This window comes from Bos mutus, chromosome 14, assembly GCF_027580195.1.
Source record: "Bos mutus isolate GX-2022 chromosome 14, NWIPB_WYAK_1.1, whole genome shotgun sequence".
In the NCBI taxonomy this organism is placed as follows: domain Eukaryota; kingdom Metazoa; phylum Chordata; class Mammalia; order Artiodactyla; family Bovidae; genus Bos; species Bos mutus.
The window spans coordinates 5,125,475-5,135,912 of NC_091630.1; the positions used below are offsets into that span (position 1 = coordinate 5,125,475).

Consider the following 10,438-nt stretch of genomic DNA (forward strand, 5'->3'; position numbering starts at 1 on the left):
GCTTGCTAAGCCTCGTGTTTACTCATTTAGTGTGGGGGGATTTGAGGGTGATGAAAAGAAACAGAATTCGCCTTAAAAGGCAGTGTATTTTCTGGTTTGGCAACCATTTACTGAATGCCTACCATGTGTCAGACTGCTTCACAGGTGTTTTCCATTTTGTTTGTGTAACTGCAATTTACTCAGTCCCCATGATTCTCAGTTCCTCACCACACTGTTACAAAGATCACATGAAATATTGTGAGAAAGCACTTGGAATATGTAGCTTTTCAATAGATGTTCCGTGTGAATCATATACTCTTCACTATTGTTCTTACAATAAGATTGGAGGACTTTTATCAAATCTTAAGTGCTTTAAAGCTGAAAGTTGTTCTATAACTTTATTAAAAGTACATATTATCAGAGAGACGCAAGCATCATTTTTGGCAGTAGAGCAAACATTAATATAATAAAGAAAATGATAGCAATGGTCTGAAAGTAAAACTAAAGTGTAGTCGGAATTATAATACTTTAGACGAATTATTTGTAAATGTATTTAAGAGAAGCTTTAAAAAGTGGCATTTAAAAAAAAATCTTTCCTCTACTATGTATTGCATTAAGATCAAAGCTACTAATTTGTTTATTTTTCTTTTTTGTACGCAGCTTGTGGGATCTTAGTTTTCTGACTAAGGATTGAACCTGGGCCCTCAATATTGAAATTGCAGAGTCCTAACCACGGGACCACCAGAGGATTCCTGAGACCAGAGCTATTTAAATGAAGAAGTCAGTCACATTCTCTGTTTAGAGTAAGAAGGTTTAAATGTCTTATAAATAAAGCAGTGAGTTCATGCTATAAGAAACAAAATTGATCAATTTAATCTCACAAATATGAAACAAATACACCAACATATTATGTGAATAAGTGTGGACCACTCTGTAGCTATTCTACACGGATGGAACTGTACCTTAATTTATTTTAGATTTATGCCCCCTTTGTTTCTGAAAGGATGTGAGGCAGTGAACAGAATTCAAATGGTTTAAAGTTGCAAAAGGCACCTGAAACGTACCACCAACAAATCAATAAACTCCATCAAAACCTAAACAGCCTGTGCTTTTCAGTTTCTGGGCCACGTTTGCGGTTTCTTAAGGGAAAATGGACTCAGCTTCCTCTTCTCCATTCTCACAGGCGTCTCATAGGGAAGTGGGCGCTGTCTGGGTCGTCGTTAATAAGCACACTAACTTGCATGGGCTGGGCTTCTATCCCGCTCACAGCAGCGATGTGTCAGTGAACCTGCACGGAGCCCTGTTGTTGCTGTGGACTTGATACAATGAGTGATAATATTTGTAAGACTTTAGATCTGGAATATATCTATTTTAAAAAGTAGATAAGGTATTAAGAATATCACTATATATGTAAAAAATAGCTCTAGAACCTTTTTTTTTTGACTAGAAAGAACTTTCTACCACAACTTGTATTATAGTAAATGACACTCCAAATGATGACTATATCCTTTTGTAAAATTTATAAAATTTTAATTTAGAAAATTAAATGAATTAAAAAAAAAGTTATCTCCTTTTAGGGAGCAGAATTATTTTACGGGAAACAAACAAATAGGCCAGAATCGTGCATTTTTCCTTCATCCCCTTGGTCATTTCTCCCACACACCTTTATTGAGCACGAACTATGCGCTGAGCAACAGAGCACCGGCGGAGGATGCAGGGATGTGTACAGCGTGGTCCCTGCCTCGGAGCGTCTTCGTCCAGGTGGGAAGTGAGGATGTCAACAGGCTTTACAACAGAACCAGGCTGGTGTCCTGGGAGCAGAGGAGGGGCACTGCACAGCGAGGAGGCATCAGGACCCTGGGAGAGTGGATGATCTGAAGAGCAAGTTGAGGGCGTGGAGCCAGTTTTCACCCGGAAGGGACACCTCGGGAGTCTTCCCAGTTCATGCAGCACATTCAATACAACACGGCGGCAAAGAGGTAGGCGGGGGTCGGGTGTCACGTGTTCACCCGAGTCACACTGCAGAGACAGCCCCACCCCGAAGCCCGCGGGGAACCCCTGGAGAATGGCAACATGCTCCGCACTGAGCTTCAGAGACACTTCCCAGGCTGAGGGCGGTCGTGTGGGAAACGTGCTGGCTTGGGAGAGGCAGCAAGAGACCATCACAGAATATGTGGGGTGGAGGGAGAACAGAAACCTTCAGTAAGTAGGGATGAGAGTTTAAGACTGGCTGTTACTGAAGCAGAAACAAGTCCAAGAGGACTATGAACATAGATTCCATGGGAATTCACTGAGTATCATCAAGCAATAAAGTAGTTCTGTTCTGTCCCTTAGGCTACTGGAACTGAAGATGTGAGTCGTTCAGTCGTGTCTGACTCTTCCTGACCACATGGAGTGTAGACCATCAGGCTCCTCTGTCCATGGAATTCCCCAGGCAAGAGTGGAATTCCCCAGGCAAGAGTACTGGAGTGGCTAGACACTCACTTCTCCAAGGGATCTTCCAGACCCAAGGATCGAACCCAGGTCTCCCACATTGCAGGCAGACTCTTTACATCTGAGCCACTCTCCTTTGCTCACTTACCAAGCTCCCCTCTTACAACTAAGGTTCTGAAGCAGGAAAGCTGCAACATCAAAACAGTTAGTACTTCTCTCTTTTTGAATTCCCAAAAAGCACTGAGAAATGAGAAAAAAAAAAAGAAAAAGATGAGTCACTCACTATATCCTAAGAAATCTAGACAAATACTTGTGATTAAAAATAATAAAATTATTTTTAAAATGGTGTTAGGAAAGATAGAGACCTTGCAATTAACTTCAAAATAACTGAGTTTATTGCATATATATTTTTTCAGCTCTTAAATTTCTTATCAGAAATTGGGTGGAAAAATAAACCAAAATGTACAAAATACTGAAAATTATTGAAGCTAGATGGTGTCTATACTATTTTCTCTATGTGTTTAAAGTTTTCCCATAATATAAAGTTTTTTGAAAGCATTATGGAAATATTATATGTGATGAATATCCAAAACTGGAAAGTGCTATAACAATTGTATTAAATTGTATTAAATTACTTGGTCAATTTATTTGGCCTCTGAATTTGTGGGTCTATTGAATTCACACAGTAAGCTTATATTATATTGCTCTAACATCTAAGAAAATGGTCCCCCAATTCCTTCCCCTAGAAAATAATTTACAATAAGGATTCAAATTCAACAAAAGATAATGGTAAAATATTATCATTTTCTATCTGAATAATTTGAATGAAAAATAAATCTTCTGTGCATGGATAGGAATTAACTTCTTGAAGAACAACAATTTACATATATTTACATCCCAGCTTGTTTCAAATTACCTGATGTGGCCTATGACATATACCAGAGTGATTTCTTACCCTAGAAAATGGAATATATGTCTCAAAATAATTGAATCTTGGAGAATAATTTTCACAAATAATATATAATTGTATTTCATGTTTTGCTTACTAATGCTGTTTTCAAAATGGTGATAATTTATTACTATTACTTTTTAAATAAAAAAGTTTTATGAAAAAATTCAAAGTGGAAGTTGTCTTAATTAAAACTGAAGAGAAGACAGTGTGAATTAATTTTTCCTTCTTTGTCAAAAAACATTTTAAAACAAATTAAACAAGACTTAAGAATTATAGCCCTGGTACTATAGACGACTCTCCAGTGCTAAGGTTTCATATGTAGTGGTAAATTGGAAATGATAAGCCAGAATCTCCTTGAAGCCTAGAAGATTCAAGTAGTCTGCAATTATCCATTTTCCAAATTTGACTTCAAGAATAAAGGTCAACAGTGATGCAGTATTGAGACACTATATCGAATATCTAATATCTAATATCGAAGCCATATTAGAGGAAGAGTCCCCACCCAGGTTGCAAATCAATCAGGTCTGAAGAGACTGTGCTAGTATCTTGTCTGGAATTCACAGAACATTTTCTTATGGAAGTAATCTTTCTTATCACGGCTTGGATCCCAGAAGAGTCCACAGATTTCTTGAACATGTAATGGGTTTGCAATATGTACTGATAAGGCTGGCAGCTGATGAATGCTGAAAACACTGGTGAACGCGAGTTCTCTAACTCAGTGACGTCCCTGTACCCCAGGAGTTTCCCACAGTGCCTTTCGCGCGGCCCCCTTTGCTCCTCTCGGTTCTTATCTCACACCGCTCTCCCCTCCCCCTCTGTGCTCCGGTCACACGGATCTGCTTGAGATCCTTGAGTACGTCATCTTAGGACGCTGGCACGACCTATTTTCTCACTTAGATGCTATTCTCTCTGATTTTCACCAAGGCTGGCTCCTTCTTGTCCTTCAACCACCCAGGAAAATGGCCCTGGATATAACTGCCTAGTAGACTAACCTTAACTGTTAGATCTTCTCTGATACCTGGTATAAATTAGCCACGTATACTGTTTTCCTGTTTTCATTCTTTGTCTAGCTCAAAAAAAATCTACCACCTGAAACTTTCCTGCTAATTTCTTTGTACATTACGTATGCGCTCTGCTACTATGTAAGCTCTATAAGAAAAACCTTGTTCATCATCACCTCCAGTAGCCTAGACTATTCACGGACAATAGCAGAGCCTCAGTGCCCAAGGGAGGGAACTCCATAAACAACTCTGTAGAACTACCGTATGTAGTAATCGAGACCCTAACTGCCACCAGACAATTTAGTCTGAGTCACATATTAGGGAATCAGGAATGCATCTTCCGTTTCATCCCTGATGGTATCAAGGCATTAGAGTTGTCTTCCAGCACCCTGGGATGAGGGAAGCAGCGCTAGAGATGAGCCACTGAACACAGGCGTGGGGGTGGCTGGTGTGAGGATGAAGGATGGCCCTGAGACTGATGGAGGGGAGGCTGTGGAGATCTGTGGGGCAGAGCGTTCTCTCCTTCTCATTTTGTCTCTGCCTTCCCTCCTTTCCCTCCCCTCCATGCTCACTAAACAAGATCAGGGCTAGGACAGAAGCCAGCCGGCCGCACTGATTGAACAGCAATAGACAAATATTTCTTCCTTTTCTCCCATCTTTCCTTTCGTCTTGGGTTCTTTCTTCCTTCCTCCCTCTCTAATTTTTCTAGTTCCTCCCATTCCTCACCCTCTTCTCTTACAACATTCAGTCGGTACCGCTGGGAGTGAAGTTGGAAATGTGGCCAGTGATTAGCACCGTGCCGGCATGCAGTACATGCAAAAGGAACGCCTTCCAAGTAGGACAGAGTCTACAGCTTTGCCTAAGTCAAGACAGATTACTTCTCTGACTGGCTCTCGGCACTAACAGACTTGTCACTTGGCTACTTAAAGAATTTTGATTAGTGGGGTATGATGTTCTTCTGTGAAGCTAACACGATTTATTAGACTCTCAACTTTAAAATGAATAGGTTCAAATAGAAAACACTGTAAACTGTGTCATATTAAAACAGTAACTTATACTGAATAGATAATGACCACTTATATTCCTAAATTCCTAAAGGTACTATTTTAGTTAGGTTAAGAAGTCTTTTTTTCTCTCAGGAGAGGTACTAGAATACCTTTCATCGATCCATAGATTCTGTTACGGTCTTTTCTAACAGTTATGGACTTCCCCGGTGGCTCAGCCTGAAATGCAGGAGAACAAGGTTTGATCCCTAGGTGGGGAAGATCCCCTGGAGAAGGGCAACCCACTCAAGTATTCTTGCCTGGAGAATTCCATGGGCAGAGGAGCCTGACGGGCTACAGTTCACGGGGTCGCAAAGAGTCGGACACGACTGAGCAACTAACAATGAGAAGATGGACAGTTCAGTAATAGTGGTACAACCAGCTCTGCTCCAGTGTCAGAAATAACCCCCATGGACTCAGAGGCCGGACTTACTGACTCGTTTGGCCGCCTTCTTCAGTGTATCTGTTTCTTACTTCCCAGGACCGAGGAAGATGAGCAGTTGCTGCTTTAGTAGGTCTCTCTGTCTCCATGCTGGTGACAACGAACCTGACCGTCCCAGAGAGAAGCCTCCAGCCCGCTGAGCTGCTTCTTTGCCCTTGGATTCTTGCACAGTGACACCGCCGAGAGGCAGCTGGCTCACGGGGCTCAGCAAAGGAGGCGGGGACCCTTGAGTCTGCTGACTTTTCTGGAATGACAGGCAGCCTAAGAGCCAGAGGCGGTAAACTCTTGAAAGCAAAGTTGCTTATAAACAGCGAAACAGAACAATTCTGTAAAACAGTTACCCTTCAATAAAAAATAAGTTAATTTAAAAAAAAACCAGAGCGAGAACATACTATAAAAAGCCACGTTTATTTTTTGATCTATAACTCAAACAGATTTCAGCGTTTGAGTCTTCAGTAAAACTTCAGATATGGGAAGTTGGAACTCACTATAAGTTTTAGGTTTTTATCCACAACAATTATTTATAACTGCTGTAGAGTATCATTGGGTTTCACGTTATGCACCCCCCCCCCACCCCCCCCGCCCCCTGGTTCTCTGTGAATACAGTTCAACAGCAGCAACAACAAAGCCTGAAAAAAGTTGAGTAACTGAAGAGCTCACTCAGCAGCCTCGCTAGCATCTGTTCCTCTTATATCCGGTGTGGCCTCCTGCGGTCTGGGTGAGATTTGCCCCGCTACTAGGTCCGGAGGGGAGCTGCGATTGGTCCTGAACAGTCACGCATCCTGTCCTCTGGCCATGGTGATTGGCTAAGGCACTCAGACACCAGCCAATCAGGGCATTTTTCTCACCACAGGAATTGATTCTGCATGAGCCAGGTTCTAACCAATTCAGTAAAACTGTTTGTTGAAAAGGAATTTGCTTGCTTTTCAGAGAGCCTTCCCAGGTGGCTCAGTGATAAAGAATCTGCCTGCCGATGTAGGAGCTGCAGGAGACTCAGGTTGGATTCCTGGGTTGGAAAGATCCCCTGGAGGAGGAAATGGCAACCAATTTCATGGACAGAGGAGCCTGGTGGTCTACAGTCCATGGGGTCGCACAGAGTCGAACAGGACTGAGCGCTCTCATGCAGAGAGAGTAACTCAGATCAGCGATCTTTTCTGAGACACTTTGGTGTACCAGTGTGACACCTGGAATTTATGAGCCTCCTTGAGAAGAAAAGCTGTAACCAACCTAAACAGATTGTTAAAAAGCAGAGACATTTACTTTGCTAGCAAAGGTCCGTCTAGTCAAAGCTATGGTTTTTCCAGTAGTCATGTATAGATGTGAGTTGGACCATAAAGAAGGCTGAGCTCCGAAGAATTGATGCTTTTGAACTGTGGTGTTGGAGAAGATTGTTGAGAGTCCCTTGGACTGCAAGGAGATCCAACCAGTCCATCCTAAAGGAAATCACTCCTGAATATTCATTGGAAGGACTGATGCTGAAGCTAAAACTCCAATATTTTGGCCACCTGATGAGAAGAATTGACTCCTTGGAAAAGACCCTGATGCTGGGAAAGATTGAAGACCGGAGGAGAAGAGGAGGACAGAGGATGAGATGGTTGGATGGCATCACTGACTCATGGACATGAGTTTGAGCAAGTTCTGGGAATTGATGATGAACAGGGAGGCCTGTTGTGCTGCAGTCCATGGGATCGCAAAGAGTCTGATACGACTGAGTGACTGAACTGAACTGAGGAGGCAGTCTAGTGGAGAGCACAGCTGAAGGAGAACAGGAAAATGGAATGGAAATGTTGAAGCCACTTGCACTGAGGACCCAGTGAATCAATCAACTTCTTGTTACTATTTAAGCCTGTTTGTGAAGGGGTGTCAGTGACTTACAACAAAAAAAGAAATTCTAAATGGCACACATATTAGCTGTGATTATAATACTTCTTACAATTTTCATTTGTAATTAACATTGATCAGAAAGAGTTGCACAAATGATTCATGCAAAGAAATCCTTTGGTTTGAAAGGTCAGCTTTACCTTGAGTAGAACCCAAGGAGGGTTGTAATTTAATATTTGATTACTTTGATAACAGTAGAAAGATTTTAATTTGGTTCCTCAAGTATATCTCAGGTTTCTTATTAGTATATAAACATGGAATTTAATTTTGAAATCATCATATCAGGCAACCAGAGTTATAGTCAGGACGTTTTTTAAATGATTGAAAATATACTCACAGATTGACAGTCAGTTCTAAATACTAGCTTCTAATTTCTGTTGTACCTTTTCTTCTTGACTGTGTGGCATGACACTCAGGGCAGGGAGCCCAGTGAATAGGGATTGAACTCAAGCCACCAAAGTGAAAGCACTGAATCATAACCAGTGGACCAGCAGGGATTTCCCATCCATTGTCCTTTCCTGAAGCATTTTAAGAACTTCGTTTTTCCCTGACAGAATTAAGTATCAATCCTTTCTAGAATAACTCTGAAAAATCAATAAACCTATTAATTGGAGGGGTCTCTATTCATGGAAAAACAGTGGTAATAGTGAGCACCGAAGAATTGATGCTTTTGAACTGTGGTGTTGGAGAAGACTCTTGAGAGTCCCTTGGACTGCAAGGAGATCCAACCAGTCCATTCTGAAGGAGATCAGCCCTGGGATTTCTTTGGAAGGAATGATGCTAAAGCTGAAACTCCAGTACTTTGGCCACCTCATGGAAGAGTTGACTCATTGGAAAAGACTCTGATGCTGGGAGGGATTGGGGGCAGGAGGAGAAGGGGATGACAGAGGATGAGATGGCTGGCTGGCATCACTGACTCGATGGATGTGAGTCTGAGTAAACTCCGGGAGTTGGTGATGGACAGGGAGGCCTGGCGTGCTGCAATTCATGGGGTCTCAAAGAATCGGACGTGACTGAGTAACTGAACTGAACTGAATAGTTGCTGTAGTGTAAAAAACATTACAATGCATGTTATAAATAATCAAAAAGTTTAAAACATTTATCCTCTCTCTTTTGTAGAAAATTAAAGTTAGTTGGGGAAACGAATCCTAAATTCCTAAATTAGCTGAAATAGTCAATAACTGAAAATCAACTGAAATTTTAATTGCATCTTATTCTGTGACTTCATTCATTTGCACCATTGCTCTTAGGGTGGGAAGAAAGAGCTGACAAGCAGCTTTCTAGAAATTGTTTAATAAGTAATTCTTCTTTTCAAAAGTAGCCAGAGCATCAGTGAGTGAGATAAATTCTTAGGATAGCAAAACTGAATTATAGATGTCTGCAGTGGATAATCTTGACTTAGCTGCTTTCTTTTTCTCTGTGTAGAATTGGATTTTAGTCACAGCGGGCAACTCTGACTTGCCTTTGGCTCTGTTATTGCAATTCATTTTTGAAGGGGGTTATATAAAGTATAATTTATTCCCTGGCCTGGAATGCTTGGGATATAATGCAGACAAGAAAAAATAGTTTTGAGGATTGACTAATGTCTCTAAAGATACTGAAGAATATCTCATGGTGCTTTGTGTTATTATAGTTGTATTCGTGAATGTGTTTTGGTTGTAATTGATCTGCATGTCTCATGCATAAAACGGTTCAAACTGACAATATTCATGCACACTAAGTTGCATCAGTCGTGTCTGACTCTTTGCGACCCCATGGATTGTAGCCCACCAGGCTCCTCTGTCCTTGGGATTCTCCAGGCAAGAATACTAGAGTGGGTTGCCATTTCCTTCTCCAGTTATAGTTAAAAAAATAGATTACAAGGCCATTGTGTGTTGTATTAATAGTTTAACTAAAATAAGGATATCACCCCCTCCCCCAGTTACCACTATTATATTCTCTACTTTTATGAGTTTGTCTAACTGAGGCACCTCGTATAAGTAGAACCATGCAGTATTTGTTCAATGACTGGCATACTTCACTTAGCATAAAGTCTTCTAAGTTTGTTCATGATGTTGCAAGTGGCATGCTTTCCTTCTTTTTAAATGCGGAATAATATTCCATTGTAGAATATGTGTATGGCACAATTTCTTTATCTACTTATCTGTCAATGGGCATTTGATTTATTTCTGTAACTCAGCTACTGAATAGTGTTGCAAAAAACACAGAAGTATAGATATCTTTTGAAATTCTGATTTCAATTATTTTAGCTATATACCCAGAAGTAGGCTTGCTAGATCCTGTGATAGTTCTATTTTTAACTTGTTGTGTACACATCATATTGTTTTCCATAGCAACTTCACCGTCTTACATTTCCACCAACCGTGTAGAAGGATTCCAATTTCTCCACGTCCTCCTCAACACTTGCTGCCTTTTGTTCTCTTTTTTTTTTTTTTTTTGATAAAATAGCTATCCTGACAGATGTGAGATGATCTTGCACTATGGTTTCGATTGGCATTTCCCTGATGATTGGTTATGTTCATACCTGTTGGCCATTTGTATATCTTCCTTGGAGGAATGTTGTTTCAAGTCCTTTGTCCATTTCTTAAAATTGGGTTATCTGATTTTTGCTACTGAGTTGCAGGAGGTTCTTATATATTTTGGAAATTAACCCCTTATCATTACATTCCTTTGGCTGCCCTGTTTTTTCCTGTTGCTTGTTGCCTTT

General features: G+C 40.8%; 1 long non-coding RNA gene across 2 annotated transcripts; it reads right to left on the reverse strand.

Moving 5' to 3' along the window:
- Positions 1-480: 480 nt before the first annotated feature.
- On the reverse strand, positions 481-6,058 carry LOC138990785 (uncharacterized). Of its 2 annotated transcripts, none has more exons than XR_011466888.1 (3): positions 5,842-6,035; positions 1,643-2,652; positions 481-1,295 (listed from the first exon to the last, which is right to left on the reverse strand). It is a non-coding gene; the product is annotated as an uncharacterized lncRNA (long non-coding RNA). The 2 variants fall into 2 exon arrangements; XR_011466887.1 differs by lacking the exon at positions 481-1,295 and adding an exon at positions 5,522-5,745 and having other exon boundaries at positions 1,307-2,652; positions 5,842-6,058.
- Positions 6,059-10,438: the final 4,380 nt, after the last annotated feature.